Raw genomic sequence first — 16,139 nt, 5'->3', positions numbered from 1 at the left:
GTGACATCACTAATCACATGACTGTGCATCTGTGATGTCACTAATCACATGACTGTATGTCTGTGACATCACTGATCACATGACTGTGCGTCTGTGACATCACTGATCACATGACTGTGCGTCTGTGACGTCACTAATCACATGACTGTGCATCTGTGATGTCACTAATCACATGACTGTATGTCTGTGACATCACTGATCACATGACTGTGCATCTGTGTCATCACTGTGCGTCTGTGTCATCACTAACCACATGACTGCTTGTCTGTGACATCACTAATCACATGACTGTGCATCTGTGACATCACCAATCACATGACTGTCCCTCTGTGACATCACTAATCACATGACTGTGCGTCTGTGACATCACTAATCACATGACTCTCCTCTGTGACATCACTAATCACATGACTGTGCGTCTGTGACATCACCAATCACATGACTGTCCCTCTGTGACATCACTAATCACATTACTGTGCGTCTGTGTCGTCACTAACCACATGACTGCGTGTCTGTGACATCACCAATCACATGACTGTCCCTCTGTGACATCACTAACCACATGACTGCGTGTCTGTGACGTCACTAATCACGTGACTGTCCCGCGTGTATATTTTCATATCTATTTTCGCCTGAAACCATAATAATATAGTGTCTGCATTAATATTAACTTTCTTATGAAAGAATGATTTCATTGTGTGACATTTAAAACAATAAACTTTCAGAATGTACTTACTCACAGTTTCAGATTCACTAACGCTCCTCCACAGCTGCTGCTGCTGCTGCTCTGCCACCACGTGTGATGCAGGTTTGTATGTGAAGGTTGCCAGATTAGCAGCAGAGCATCCCCCAGATACCTGTCACATCTGTGTGTAGTATTACCACTGCCCTGCAGGTGGGGCTAAAGGGTAGACCCAAAAACTCACAGCAAACAGCAGAGATCTGTCTTATATACACTGTGCAGGTCAATTAATAATCAATATGAGACAAACCACACTAAAGGAGAGGAAGAGAAGAAGATGGACACAAGCCTGCCTCATTAGGACCAGGTTTTGGTCTCCAGGTGGACTACTGGTCCTGAAAAGATCAGTGTTTTTTGCCAGAAAAGGTAGCAAACACACAGAGACAGTAGAGTAGCAGAGTAAATATAACATGTCTGTGTGTGTTTATCGGCTCATAAAACACTCATTAAAAATACTGTGTGATGCTTGTTAATGAACTGCCTTCAACAAAACACACACACACACACAGCCGCTTTAAGGAAGGCAGAGAACTTCACTTCAGGTCATTTGGGGACACAGCATTACAAACTGATAAGTACGGGTCGATTTAATTAATATTTGTTTGCATTTAATTGTAAAGCATGAGCACAACACAATACGCTGGATATTTTAAATGGTGATTTAATGATTGTGCATGTTTCCCTTTGTTGTGGCCCACAGGTTGCACGTCCAGACACCTCACCGTCTCCTAAATCATCCGTGTAATTGCACACGTTGGCAGTTTGCCTCGCACTCGTTCAGCCAAACCAAAGCGCATGTTACCTTACCGTCTGTCAGGCGTCAGTCTGACTGGGCAGACATGTAAATGTGCCGGGTGAGCGCTGTAGCTAAGCTGAATGTATTCCAGCTCTTTGTTTCAGCCGAGCCTGGAATCCTGCATGACAGCGACATTCTCAGGTGCAACGTCTAGGTTTTTGCACCTGGAAAGTGAGGAACTTTGACCTTGTTTAACCCTGAAGCGACGCTAAAAGTTGACCTACAGAATGACATGAATTATAACACAATTAGAGAGAAGAGAAACTATTTTTTAATCTATCTGTTGATGCACAGTGGAAGAAAACTATAACTATAAATGTCCTGTTTCAATATACAGTATACACACTTCCTGTACGTGTATTTCTAACAAGTGACCTTTGACCCAGGACAGCAGGGAATGCAAGAGTGTAACTCAAACCTTTATCTTCACTGTTTGAGCAAGACACCGCGGTGTCAAAGGTTGACAAATTGCGGCGATTCTCGTCGACGAGGTGAGAGCGAGGCCACAGATACATCATCTCTGACTATGTGTGTGTGTGTGCAGTTATGACAGTTACTGACCCGGGAAGGTATGACAGGAACAGACCTAAAGACTAGACCTAAAGTGGGTCGAAAGTGAATTAAAAATGTTAAAATAAGTCAAGTTAATGATGTTTTTATGCAAATACAACATAGAATGATTTATAATATATAATATTTATAATGTCAATTCCAATTTTTTTTATCAATATTGAGATTATGATTAAGTTTGACAAAAAACTGACAATAAAGAGCGTACGTTATGAATAAACTTTAACAAATCTGCCTCGAATTCAAAAGAAAAAGTCTTTGAAAGGAAGAAACTCCTCGACAATAACCAGGTTTTTATAGTCGTCTGTACGTTCAAAGGTAAATTTGCAGTTAACCCTTAGGACACAGGTGCATTTCGGCTGCTTTGTTTTGTGCAATATACGGCGTCTTTTATCTTTTTTCAGCACAACTTAGACCATACGTCGCAGTTCAACGTTCGCTTGGCTCATTTTTCAACAACAATGAAAAAAAAAGGTTATATTTTTGTGACTTCTGCACAATTAAATCACTGCTAAAAATAAATCATAACTTCGACTCAACAACACTTAAGAAGGTGAAAAAACAACGACATTTTGTAAAGACTGAATATGTGACCTATAAGAACACCCCGCCCAGGATGTCCATATAAGGAGTTGTGTATTATTCCCACGATAATTTACCATGGGTGCACGGAGACCTGGTCAGTTATCGTCTAGTGTGGGCCGGGTTAGAGGAGAGAAAAGCAGTGAAAAGGTGCCTTCATTTCAAAACCTGAAGTTCAACATTAAAGAAAAAAGATATTTTTCCATCTGTGTGTCACAAATTCTCCAGTTTCACTCGATCTTGGGATTTTCCAGCTTTAGCGTTTCAAGGCTTGACTTCACTGGTGTTTGTTTTACCTAAAGCACAGATGTGAGTGTGCACCTTTGATTAACTTTTACTTTCATGAGTGTGTGACAGCGTGTTCATTACTGGGAGTCTGCTGGGAACTGAGCAGGTGAGGACATTAAGAAAAAAACAAAAAACGACTGATCATCAGTGGGAAAGTTTGGACCTTGTTGGGTTTTTTCCCCCCGGCTCATAAGTCATCATCACCGCCGCCGCCGCCGCCGCGTCCACTTCAGCCCAAAACCACCGAGGAATGAGGGGTCTCCGCCAAGGTGGGAAATTTCATCTGTGACTCACATTCCCGTCGCTTTGTCAGATCAATTTGAGTCCTGAGCTGAATTAACGATGTTCTCAATAACAACAGAGCGGCCGCAGCCAAGGAAAGAATGAGCCCAAATTGTTTTGAGGAAAGACATCAAAGAGGCGCAGTGCACTGGAGAGGCTGGGTCATCTCCAGAGAAGTGAAGAAGGCTTGGCAGGGTTAAGTTTCCCACCCGGCGGTCCCACAAGAGCATTATTGGAATGTGAACATACATATATATATTTATATTTATTTATATAGATTTGAAGAAGCAATTTATTTGCCCTGGTGCTGGAGGATGATGTAGAGCGGGTAGAACACGGCACAGTTTTCGTCATTCCACATGTCTCGTTACGGTTTGTCTGCAAGTCGTCACACACTAATGTCTGGATTTCATAATCCTTAATCTCAACAGTGTGATTCGCTCGCCGTGTTTGCTTTGCATGAAGTTGGGTTTGGCTGAAGGTTTAATGTGGGAAAAGAAACGTATCTTTGTTTGTGGAACTACCGGCGATACGCTCTAAGACCGCCATGTTTGTATGACTGACAGCAAGAATAATAATAGCAATAATGAAAATAACTTTATTGATATAGCACCTTTTAAAAAAAACAGAGTTTACAAAGTGCTTTCACACACCAGAGAGAAAAGCCTGAAGCCAAACAAGAAAATAAACAAAATAAAGCAATTAAAAACAAGGTTTATAGGTGCGACATATCTGTTGTTCGTGCCAACGTATGTTGCTATGTCGTTGCTTCTCATATTCTGTGAAATATTTTTTTTTATTTATATTTAAACGATGCATGCAGTGAACTCAAAGTGACACCGTTCATTTCCTGCCAACACGGCGGCCTCACACGCACACTCTTTTATCTCTGTTTTGGTCGTCACCACCTCCCCAAATGTGTCGCTGGTTATGGTTAGTTGAGTGAGTTCCCCTTTATGTTCACGTACACCGTTACATGTACACATCAGGGATGAAATGAACGGGATTCACAGGAGATTTTACAGCAAATAATATTTTATTTTGAAGGGGTGACCGAGTTCATGGGAAGCCACCGGAACATCGCTCAAAAGAGCTTGTGTGTGTATATGTGTGTGTGGAGAGAGAGAAATAGTGGATTTAATCAACCCCAGATGAGTGAGGAGGCCAGACGAGCGAAGTCATTGTGTGTGTGTGTGTGTGTGTGTGTGTGTGTGTGCGGCTGCATTAACAGCAGCTCCCAAACTCTCGGACCCTGGGTCGGCACACACACTCTAAACTTACTCTGAAGTCACCACCTGAGAATGTGGTGACAACAAGCAGCACCTATGTATGTATGTGTGTGTGTGTGTGTGAGAGAGAGTGTGTGTGTGTGTGTGTGTGTGAGAGAGAGAGTGGTCCATTATAAATTTTTTTGTAGAACTGGGAATTTCCATTGTCTTTTAGAAAACATTTATTTAAAAAGCAAATTTAATCCATCTCTGACAGATATAATGAAGTACAGATTAGACCAAATTTGATTTTGGTTCTCTTGGTTGGATTTGGAGAGGATTAAATCCTTTTAAGTTCTTTTAAGGCTTTTTTTTTTAAAAAAGAAAGAAAGAAAAATGTTGAATTTTCCAGACATTTCTATGTCGGCCAGGAGTGAGTCATCAAAACTTCAAGGTTTGGAAAGGGCAGCCACTGACAAAAACATTTCCCAGCATGCCTTGGTTAGTCACATAGCAGGATGATGGATTAAAAGCTCGTCCAAATAAATACATGAAAACAAATTTCTTGACTTCCCAGGTTTGGCGATGAGGTTTTTGTTTTTCAAACCCTTATTTATCCAGAGGAGGTTTGGTCGCGCAGCACGGTCACTCTTTCTCAACAATGCTGTGATTCAGAGTCTTAAAGCTGCACATTGTTGGTCGTGTGACCACAGCCTCCTGCTGTCAGCTACTGGGAGCAGCCCAGTATACAACCACAGCCTGCTGCTTATCTGAGCCGCACGGGAGCTCAATGTCTTGTTTGGAGGCATCTGCTGAGGTTAGGAAGCTGTTGCTGCTTCACGTACGACCAGATACAGTGTTACCATGGACGGTTACACTTTAAGTTTAAGGCCCCTGTAATAAGCACTAATTGAGGATTAATAACACCTTATATGAGGCCTATAAACGTAAATAAGTGTTAATTAAACTGTTAAATAAAGTCTAAGTAGGTGCATATACCTGTGACTAAGATGTTTATTTACAATAAAGTAAGAGTTGTTAAGAGTAATCGACATAATTATAATACTTATGATAATTTAGGAGACACTTAAAAATATGGAAAGAAATAAGCCTTATATTTCACTAGAGTGTAGAAGAGGCTCCTAAATAACTTCTTTATGTTTCTAAGGTCATATAAGTCGGTTATTATGGTGCTAATTAAAGAGAAAGAGAAAAGATCCTTGTAATAAGTAGTAATTAACAATTAATCAATTAATTAGACCTTATATGACGCCTATAAACATGAATAAGTCGTTACAAGTGTTCATTAAACCATAATTAAAGCATTTAAGACTCTTCGTACCTGTCCTAAACATGACTAAGATGTTTATTTACAATAATTAGACATTATAAGGATTAATCATAGAGTCATTAACATCATTATTATTATTTAAGAGAGTAAAAATTATTTCCAGATGGAAAGAAATAAGGCTTACATTTCACTGGAGTTTAGAAGAGGCTCTTGCATAACTTCTTTATGTTTTTAGGGTCTCATAATTAGGTTATTATGGCGCTAATTACTACTTATTGAAGTGTTATTGTCTCAGTATGGTCCTCTGATATAATCTTAGATGAAACGCTGCAGATGACGCACTCCAACATGACGGTACCTTTACTAATTTTAATGTATTGCCTTTAAAAAAGTCTTTCTTCCAGAAAGAGAAAAGATCCTTGTTTGTGATCTGGCCCCGACCGGGCGCAGGCCCAAAGGGCCGAGATACAAGGACAACTAAAAATTAACTCAAAGAAACCACGGAGAGACGCAAAATAACTACAAAGAGGCAACAAAATGAGCACAGAGAGATGGAAAACAACCACACAAGAGATGCAAAACAACCTCAAAGAAGAATGAAATGACCATCCAGAGAGACGAGATGACTACAAAAGATGTGGCCGCATCATTTGTGTCTGTTTTCTTTTTTGCCACCACGCGCACATGTCTTTACCCAGAGGGCCATTGTTTCATTATGTGTCCAGGCCTGATGTTTAAGTGCCTTCAGAGCTTCTTCTTTTGTTTCTCCTGGCGTTTGCACGTCGCGTCGCAGCAGACGAACCTCTGACATTGACAGGCAGCGAAGTGTGTGCGCGTTTGACATCCAAGGAATGAACAGAGCGCAGAAAAAAAAGGGAGCTCATTTTTATCTTAAATTCACATTCTTTGTTTTGCATTTTTGCAGCGCTTGCTCACAGGCGGCGCTAATCTCTCAGACAAATCAGTGTGAGAAAAGCTCGTCTCGAACCACGCGGCGCGGAGATAATCTCCGTTCACAGTTGATGTATCTGGAGTGTTTCTGTATTTCCAGGAAAGTGGGTAACTGTTTGGTGAAGTATCTGCAATATGCCATCGCACAAAAATAAAGTGCATCAGATGTGACAATCGCCAAAACGGGTCACAGTTAGCGGCGATGCTATCGGGCCTCCTCCGCTATCTGCAGCTGCAGCTTCAGCCTGCGTACATTATCAGAGCTCGGTGAACCCAACGTGAACTTTACACTGGTGGTGTGCGATACCACTTACAAGACAGTAATTTGGTTTTCTTAATGTCCTGGAAACACGTTAGTCTGACTAAAATCGAGCTAGTCTTAGTCGGACTAACATACTTGGATAATGTGATTCATGGTCTAATGACTCCCAGGATTTTGGACCAGAAGTAGAAGGAGACGACGAACAAACTGCAGCTTTAAGTTGCCCGAAAATCAAATTGTCATCATGATTAACATGTACAGCAGGTGCACACTCGCAACTCAAAGTGGTTTACAAATGCATATAATTACATTAACCACAGAATAAAAGCAAGACATTCAAATGACATTAAATCATAAGAGATACAAGTGTGATTTGTCTATAAAAGTGCGTTTAAAAGACTGAATTGATAGCTATGATGACCAAAAGTATAAAAGACCTCAGTGTTCCTTGATCCTGGTCCTGCGTCCTTTTAGACGTTTCCCTGCTCCTGCACACCGGATTCAAACGGTCAGCTCATCAGCAAGCACTGCAGAAGCCTGATAACGAACCATTAGAATCAGGTGTGAAACATGCAGGGCTGTGGGTCCCCAGGACCAGGATCGAGAATCACTGCATTAACTAAACCTAAACTATGAGTCAGACTTAAATGTCACGTATATTACTCATTTAATAGTCGATCAGTTTTATCTGGATGGGCCTGGTAGCATCGTCCATGAGTCAGAGGATTCCTGACACGGCCGGGTTTCAGATCTCAGTGACCTTTTGGACGTTTCGAATGAAATGCCGCAGTTCACCTTCATTTTAGTCGCAACTAGCGTTTGTTTGTCGCTCTGCTCTGTGGAACAACATTGAATGTATTTTAATTTTATTAAAATAAAAAAGAAAGGGAAAAATGCAAAGAAATGAGAAAAATCTTGCAGCTAAGTTAGAGACGGTAGAAGGTAATTACGAGTGACGTGACGTGTGAAGTGGAAAAATGTGTTAATTCGATTTATAAAGTGCATTTTCGGCCATAAAACACCTATTTTTAAAGACAAACTGTTGACAGAAGATCTCGAGCTGCACAAAAGGACTTTTATTTTCTTTGCACTGGGACTTTTTAGCAGTGGTGTATAGGACTGGACAGGCTGGATGAATCCTAATGACTTTGGTGATTTCAAATTAGTCTTTAAAGACATGAGGGTTTACACAGCTCCTTGTGCTTGTGTGTGTGTGTGTGTGTGTGTGAACTCAAACCCACTCGTTTTCAAATTCCTTTTTCTGTAACAAATGAATCTCTATAATCTCTGCAGCAGCTGGCGAACGTAAGAGGAGGGAGCTTTATTTATTCTGTCACCCGTTTTTGGATCTCTCTGCACGTCGCCGCTGACATGACGGCAGAAGAAAATTCTCCCACTTCAAACAAGCCGGAGGCCGCAGAGTGAACGGCTGTGAGCACAAATGAGGTTTTTACATCCGACCTGAAACATCGACCTGTCTTTGTTTTCCCTGCTTCTGACATTGTTCCGCTGGACACTTAACTCAAATATTAGAAGCATCAAAGCGTCTCTAATACAACTCCAGTGGTGGGTTGTTTGCTCGCGCACATGTGCCTTCAATTTCGCTGACCTGGGTTCAATTCGCTGCACATGAAAACAAGTTTTATACAATAACATCTTTGGTAATGTCTTGTTCTCATTCAAACAGTGGATAAAGCTTTTTAACCAGAGTGCCTGAGCACGTCAGAGTTTACGAAAACTTTTCATCTGACAATCCCAAAAAATAACAATGACGCTGATTGCTCCATTTTCCCCACATTATCTCACTTACAGAGTTGGAACGCACGGAGATAAATTGAGTCTTTATCGTAATTGCAGTTTATGGAACGTCGTCTTCTTCTTTTTTCCCCAGCACAATTTTTGATGTCAAATTTCATCCGAACCTCGTCCCTGTTGTCAATTTCCTCGTTATTGGTTGTGGCGTCTGTAGACAATTAGCCCGTAGACCCCCAAATAATCTGGTTTATGAGACTTCTGCTGTCCCTCAGCGTCACATTCTGTTGTCGAGAGCACAAAGACTGTTTGTTCTTTTACGTGTTCGCTGAAACTGAGTCGTGGGGATATCAAAATGAAATTTTCATTTTCATTTGCATTCGTCCTTTGAAAATCGGCCCACATGTTTAGCCGTTAGCCAAACTGCCACACAAAGAAACACTGACACCTTCAACACACGGGTCATTTGAATATCTCATGAACATGATTTACATGCAACACTGATCAAAGGGAGCGCGGTGCATTCACACCGTACACGCTGCACGGTTTCCTGCATCCAAGGCTCGCCGTCGCCGCCGCCGCCGCGCGCCACAAGAGCTGCTTTAACGAGACACAACGTTCAAAATAGGAACAGAGGTTTTCAGACGCTGCTGCTGCTGCTGCGTTAAAGTACAGGGTGTGAGAGAGGGAGGCTGTGAGGTCAGAGGTCCAGACGATCTCATGAGAGGGAAGCGACTGTTACTGCAGTCAATCACACAAAAACCTGTCTTTATCTTGATTTAATCCGTCTGAAACAAGCAAACCTACCGCTGTGGTGATGAAACTTCACTTGTTGGTTTCCCTTTTGATTGTTGCTGTCAGCGCCGGCTCTACCTAATTTTGTGCCCTAGGCGAGATTGCTCTCCGGTGGAGTCCACCTGTGGTAAATAAAAGTGATTGGACCTCATTTGAAGAGGCACACGCTGCTGTATAGAAGGCCTCATAGACAACAATGCATATAACCAAGTTCCAAAAGGACAGAAGCCCTCCACCGATCTGGGCTTTATGGTAGAGCCTCAAAAATGTTCTAAGGCCGATTTTCGTTTTTAAGCAGAATCAGAGGTTGATTTTAAACACATAAAGAATCTGCTTCGGTGCAGAACAAAGAAACGATGTCACAAGCCGCTCACAAACAATAAACATGAAGGTAAATTAAGTTAAGAAACACGAATGGGACCAAAAAGAGACAATACATTATAAAAAAACATTAATCTTAAATATAGAAAAATAAGACACGATGTATAGTTTCAGTTTGTTAATAGTAATAAGTAACGTTTGTAGTAAAGTGTTTTCAGCGTACGTACGAAAGCAAAATCCCTGGGTTTCGTATGTACTTTGACCAACAGAGTCCTGTCTGAGATTGAGGCAACGCAAACACAATGTATGAGGTCAAACTGGGGTCAAAGTAAAACCTGAAATCACTGTGAAACATTCAAATAAATCTGAGATAAAGCACTCTCAGAGCCTCTCTTTTTGTCACTTTTTACATTTACATTTAGCATTTTTCTACTGTATTAAATGTTTTTTATCATGTGTGTGTTCACAGCAGTTTGGACCCAAATGCAGGACAAACGGCACAGATAAGGGTTCGATATTCTCCTGGTCAGTGAACAGATGACCAGTCCAGATCACGCAACAACGGGCAAAAGGTCAAAGAGAAACTAGGAAATGCAATGCGTGGAAAACTATCAATGACGACCAGACAAAATGGTGAGGGTCCACTGAGGTATATATAAGCTATAGATAAATGCATTTAAGCTAAGATAAACTGAGGCAATGTGTGCTTGGGTAACTGGTAAACGATGCTAAGCCAAAGTAAAGTAAAAACAGTGAAGGTATGCTATGCTAAGGTAAAAAAAAAAAGGAAAACCTAGTCAAGGTAAGGTAAAAAACAGGTAAGGTAAACTAAAAAGAAAAAAAGGCTAAGCTAAGCCAATGTAAGGTAAAAACAGGAAAAGGTAAACTAAGCTAAGTTAAGCAAGGTAAGGTAAACTAAACTAAATTATGGCAAGGTAAAAAATCAGGTAAGCTAAACTAAGCTAAGCCAATGTAAGGTAAAAGTAGGAAAGCTAAACTAAGCTAAGTTAAGTTAAGGTATTAAGCTAAACCAAGTTAACCTAAGCCAAAGTAAGGTCAAAACAGATAAGGTAAGCTAAGCTAAATTAAGCAAGGTAAAGTAAACTAAACTAAATTATGGCAAGGTAAAAAAGCAGGTAAGCTAAACTAAGCTAAGCCAATGTAAGGTAAAAGTAGGAAAGCTAAACTAAGCTAAGTTAAGTTAAGGTATTAAGCTAAACCCTGTTAACCTAAGCCAAAGTAAGGTCAAAACAGATAAGTTAAGCTAAGCTAAGTTAAGTTAAGTTAAGTTTAAGACCGGTAACCTAGACAGAGAGGAGCTAAATTGAGCATTTTCAATGATAGTGGGTAAAACACATCTGAAAAGAGAAAACAAAATCATTAGAAAATTAAACAGAAATCGTGAATAAATTAATAAACAAATACAATAATCCCAAATAAGAAAAAAAACAAGTGTTATAAATAATTAATAACAATAATAAATACTTCAAATATTATATTATATATTATGAAGACACAGCCTACCATGATTTGCTTACATCTTAACCACAAGTTCCGTTTGAAGGCACGTTTTAAAACCATAAAGTCTGCTGCCAGAGGGCAATTTCTGTGGAAACACTCGCCTTCCAGAGAACACAGGGAATAAGTCTGGGCTTTTTCTTTTCAGCAGTGTCAGGATATACTCTAATACAAAAGATCATGTCTATTTTAGATTTGTTTTACATTATCAACACACCTTGTCATCAAATACCACTGGTATTTTCTCTGGGGATAATGGAACCTTTCTCCCATAGCTGTCGACTTCTGCAGCCTCATCCTGTAAACAATGACTAATCTGAAGGTCATGAAAACAAAATCCCTAACAGCTTACAGTGACTCATCTCATGCACACAGATATCTGACACCCGGCTGCAAAAAACAAATCAGACACCAGCGGCACACAGAAATGTTGTTTTTCAGGGATTTCTTCTGGAATGACTGGACTGAATATGGTTAGATTTGTTTGACCTTGCGAACGTAGACGGTAACAGACACGGAGTTTTATATAAAGTCTGGTTTCTGTCTCTTTTAGAAGCAAAGGTTCAACGTTGCTTTACTTTATGCACAAATCAATCTGCTTTATTGCAGAGAGACACTGTCTTTAATTACAGAGTTTAAATCCTGCAAAACAAATTGCATATCATAAAGGATCCAGATTTTAAAATATAAATGTGTTTTTTGTACTGAACAATAAACTGGAGATAAATGAATAGAAAACACTGAAAAAAGAAACAAGTGTCATTTGTTATATTATATAATAATTATGAAAATAATGTGAGCTGCGGCTATTGATCCAACTAAATGTACTGTGTATGGGAGAATTTGTTCTCCAAGCATCAGATTAAGAAATATCCTAATTAAAATTAAAAACAAACAGTACTTCAATAACAGTGTTATCTCTCCAACACAATGTGTTTACAGATGCAACGTCGTTGCAACTGTAAATAAATAATCCACAGACGTCGCACTCAACTGTTTCATTTGTAATTACTTTCTACCGAAGAAAAAAAAAGAAATAGTTCCCTTTGGAAATGACCCAGAGTGAAGTCTGTGATTATCCAAAGTGGTATTGTGTCTGGAGAGATCATTTTCTGAGGCAACATCAGTAGAAACAGCGTATAAAAATCCAAAATATCCCCAGAGCCTGAACCAAATCTGTTTTCTGTCTTCATTAAAGAAAAGTATTGTTGTTTTTTCACGTCTTACTTGATAGGAAACTGGTGCTACTCAACTATTATACTACAAATATACAAGAAGTATGTTCTTACGGTATATAATATACTCAACAAGGACAGAAAGTACACAGAAAAAAGAGAAAATGTCTCGTTATCACAAACTGTATGAACTACACTCATGGTGCTCAAGCTGTGGTGCGTGTACCACCAGTGGTACGTGAGGAAAATGAGAAACACTGTTCTACTTTATATACCAAGGAAATTGGAGGTAGAGTGTGTAGTGCCGTGCCGTGCCGTGCCGTGCCGTGCCGGATAAGGGGCTTAAACCACAGCAGGAAAGAAGGCATCTCTGTCACTCACTGCAGAAGCTCACTTCATGCCTGTTTTTTATTTCAATTGTAGATGCTGAGAAACTATCAGGACAAATACCTCTACTGTCTCTGATTTCCTGCTCTGCTCAGTTTCAGTGTGCCTCTCATAGCGACGCTAACAGCGCTTTGGCGACAGACGTTACACACTTTAAGTGAATCATGAAACAGTGGATTGGCAGATCCACAAGCAGCTTCACAAACAAAAAACAGTCACAATGTGAGGCCCCAAAAAGAACTCAATCATGTAGAAGCACAAACTCCCGAATAAAAATAAAAAAAGAAGCTGTTTTTTGTTCCTCACTTCCACAGATTGATGGAAACCGACCGCTCCGTCTTTGAGAGTCTCTGCTTGTTTGCAAATTTGCCAACATCTGACACCAATTTACCAGAACAAACCAGTCCCGGATACGACTATTAACCATAGCTGCAGCCGGCTGCGTCTCCTCTGAGTTTCGTGGCTCTCACCACTAACCAAAGATGGAGGATGAGCCGCAGGTCCGAGCTCCTCCAGACTGGCCTGACATGTTCCAAACACGACTGCGCTGGCTTGTAATTTCAAGCGGCTGGCGTGACCTTTAATCATAATCTTGATCTACATCCTTTTACGCCGCCGCGTCTGTCGGTGGCCCGGTGCTAATTTGAGATGTCAGAAAAAGGTTTCACCCTGATCTTTGTCCCTTGTTTGGTGCCATTTTGGAGATGACGTGATTGTCAGAGGCTGCAAGAACGAGCAGATGTGAGAAGATGGCTGTGAAAGGACGAAAAACAGCCATACGAGGTAGAATAATAATCCAGGACAGATCCTCAAAAATGTACTTTTTCTTCAGAAACCTCTCGAATGCAATGTGCATAAACTGGAGGTTGCGAATTCTTCTTCTGGCCAAGAAAGAACAGAATGCATCCATTAAAAGACAAATATCAAGAATAGCAAAGTTATTGCCCAAGATACATGTGACTGTAGAAGCACACTGTCATACAGAAGTGGAGCGAGGGTGGTTGAGACAGACGGGTGCTTTCCTGGTTATTTTTATGTGGTTGGGGAACTGAAAATTCCCCATTTTTATCTCCAGAGAAGAGAAGCAACAGAAGCCGCGTCTAAACAATATAATATAAAGAATAATTCAGTTTTTGTTTTTTTGCAAACGCTCAAAGTGATTTGTATTTCTTCTATGTTTACTCCTATTATACGGTCAAATGCACAGAGTGTAAATTCTCCTGCTGCAACTCTTTGACATGAACAGTATAATAACATACACATGATCAAACACTTTAAAACGACACTAAAACACAGAACCACGCGCTACAATTACACCACACACATTAACAATCGGCACATCATAAATATAAAAACATAATCGGCACAAGAAAATGTGAAACGACACTTAATAGTGCACTAAAAACACAACTTACAAGTCAAATAAACCTAATATACCTACGTCATACGTTACATTGGATAATTGCAGTGCAGTTAAACACACACTAAATAAAAATAATAACATGAAATGAAATAAAAGGTGACCAAAATTAAATTTAAAAGGGTGTTCTGTCTTATATTTTATACACAATTGAACAAAGCCTATAACATAAGATTATTTTAATGCAGAAATTAAACCATTTAATTCTTTTTTTTAATGTGAAACAAGTTCCCTGATTTCAGTGTTTAAACTTCATCCTGGTGACTGGCGGCCTTGGAAAGAAAGGATATGCAAATCATGTGACTCAGCAAAGTGAGTCAGATGCTGTGCTATGCTGTTGAGCAAGGCACAACCGCTTCATTCTTGCCCTGGACCTGAGGGGCTCAACGTATGTGTGTGTGTGTTTGCTTGGATTTGTTACGTCCTTATGAAGCATTTGTGAGGCACTGGTCGAGTTTAGGGCTCACATTGGAACTGTGGTGAGGTTAAAGTTATGTAGGCCGTCAATGCCGGTCTTAAAATGGACAGAAATATGATTATTCGTGTGTGTGAAGCTTCAAATGTTTGTTTACCACTGTGTAAATGTCACCTCTGCACCATGAAGCAGCAGCAGCAGCAGCAGCAGCAGACTGCGGTGACACGGTGGAAAGTTTCTGCAGCCCTTCAGGTCGTCTCGGTGCTGCCAAATAAAGTGGCAAAGTTTATTCATAGATCATGCTAATGACGAGGAACAACAGCCTCTGGCTTTATTATACCATCTGCTCTCTGTGCCAATAAAGGCCCTTTTTGTGGATGTTTCACTTAAAACAACAACACCTCTGGTCCATTTACTATCTTGAGATAACAAAGTCATTATAGCGCGTCGTCCTCCTCGTCAAAAATCCTTATGTGAAGACAGGAAAAACAAGGCAGATTTGAGGGAAAAGAAAGAAACCTTTAAAAAAGCTCGTCTCATAAAGAAGAACGAGCGAGCGGCCGAGCCAAGCTGTATTAAAATAGGGTGTATTTTCAACAACGGTTGCATTTTAATAGGGCCAGAGGGTGGCATATTGCAGATAGCTGTTGAATTTTAACTGCCGTGTTTAGTGGGGAAACATAACGTTCTGCCATGGTTACATGGATGCCAAGAGCCCCCCCCCCATCAGCGCTTCCATCCCAGCCAACCTGGAAGTGTTACACAAAGCAATCGAGCAAATGAGAAGCACACATCTATGTGAATAAAGTTCTTCAGTGGTTTGTTTTCTAATTTTTGTGCCACTTTGAGGAACATTTTTTTTACTTTATTTCATATCTTATCATGATTTCATTTGCTTTGTAGGGACCAGATGTTAAAGGTCCAGTGTGTGACATTTACATTTTGGTGATACTACCCATAAGTATGTAACACCTAAGCCACAAAATGTGTGTCTGGACTTAGGACTTAGGATAACTTTCAATAGCTGGCAGTAATTTACAATTGTACTGCATGCTAAAATAGTGTATTAACAATTTAAAATGAAGAAAAACAAGGTTTTAGTTGTACACGAACACCAGATTTTGTGTGTTAAATTAGAAATTTGAACAGTATACAACATATTTAAAGTAACATTTGTGTTAGGCGATGACGTGTCCTCAGAACATTTTGAAATATCTTCAGTGATAACAACGGTACAACCAGAATGTTCACAAATTTAGATTGACAGCTTTATGTTTGCATGTTGTGTTGTGGCCTGTTGCACCACCCACCCAACAGAAATGTTGCAGGACGTAAAAGAGCTTGTTCCCCCTCTTTTTTAAAAGAAACAAGGGTCTGCAAGGTC

This window comes from Solea senegalensis, linkage group LG2 (genome assembly GCF_019176455.1).
Source record: "Solea senegalensis isolate Sse05_10M linkage group LG2, IFAPA_SoseM_1, whole genome shotgun sequence".
Classification (NCBI taxonomy): domain Eukaryota; kingdom Metazoa; phylum Chordata; class Actinopteri; order Pleuronectiformes; family Soleidae; genus Solea; species Solea senegalensis.
Note: the sequence above shows the minus strand (reverse complement) of the source record.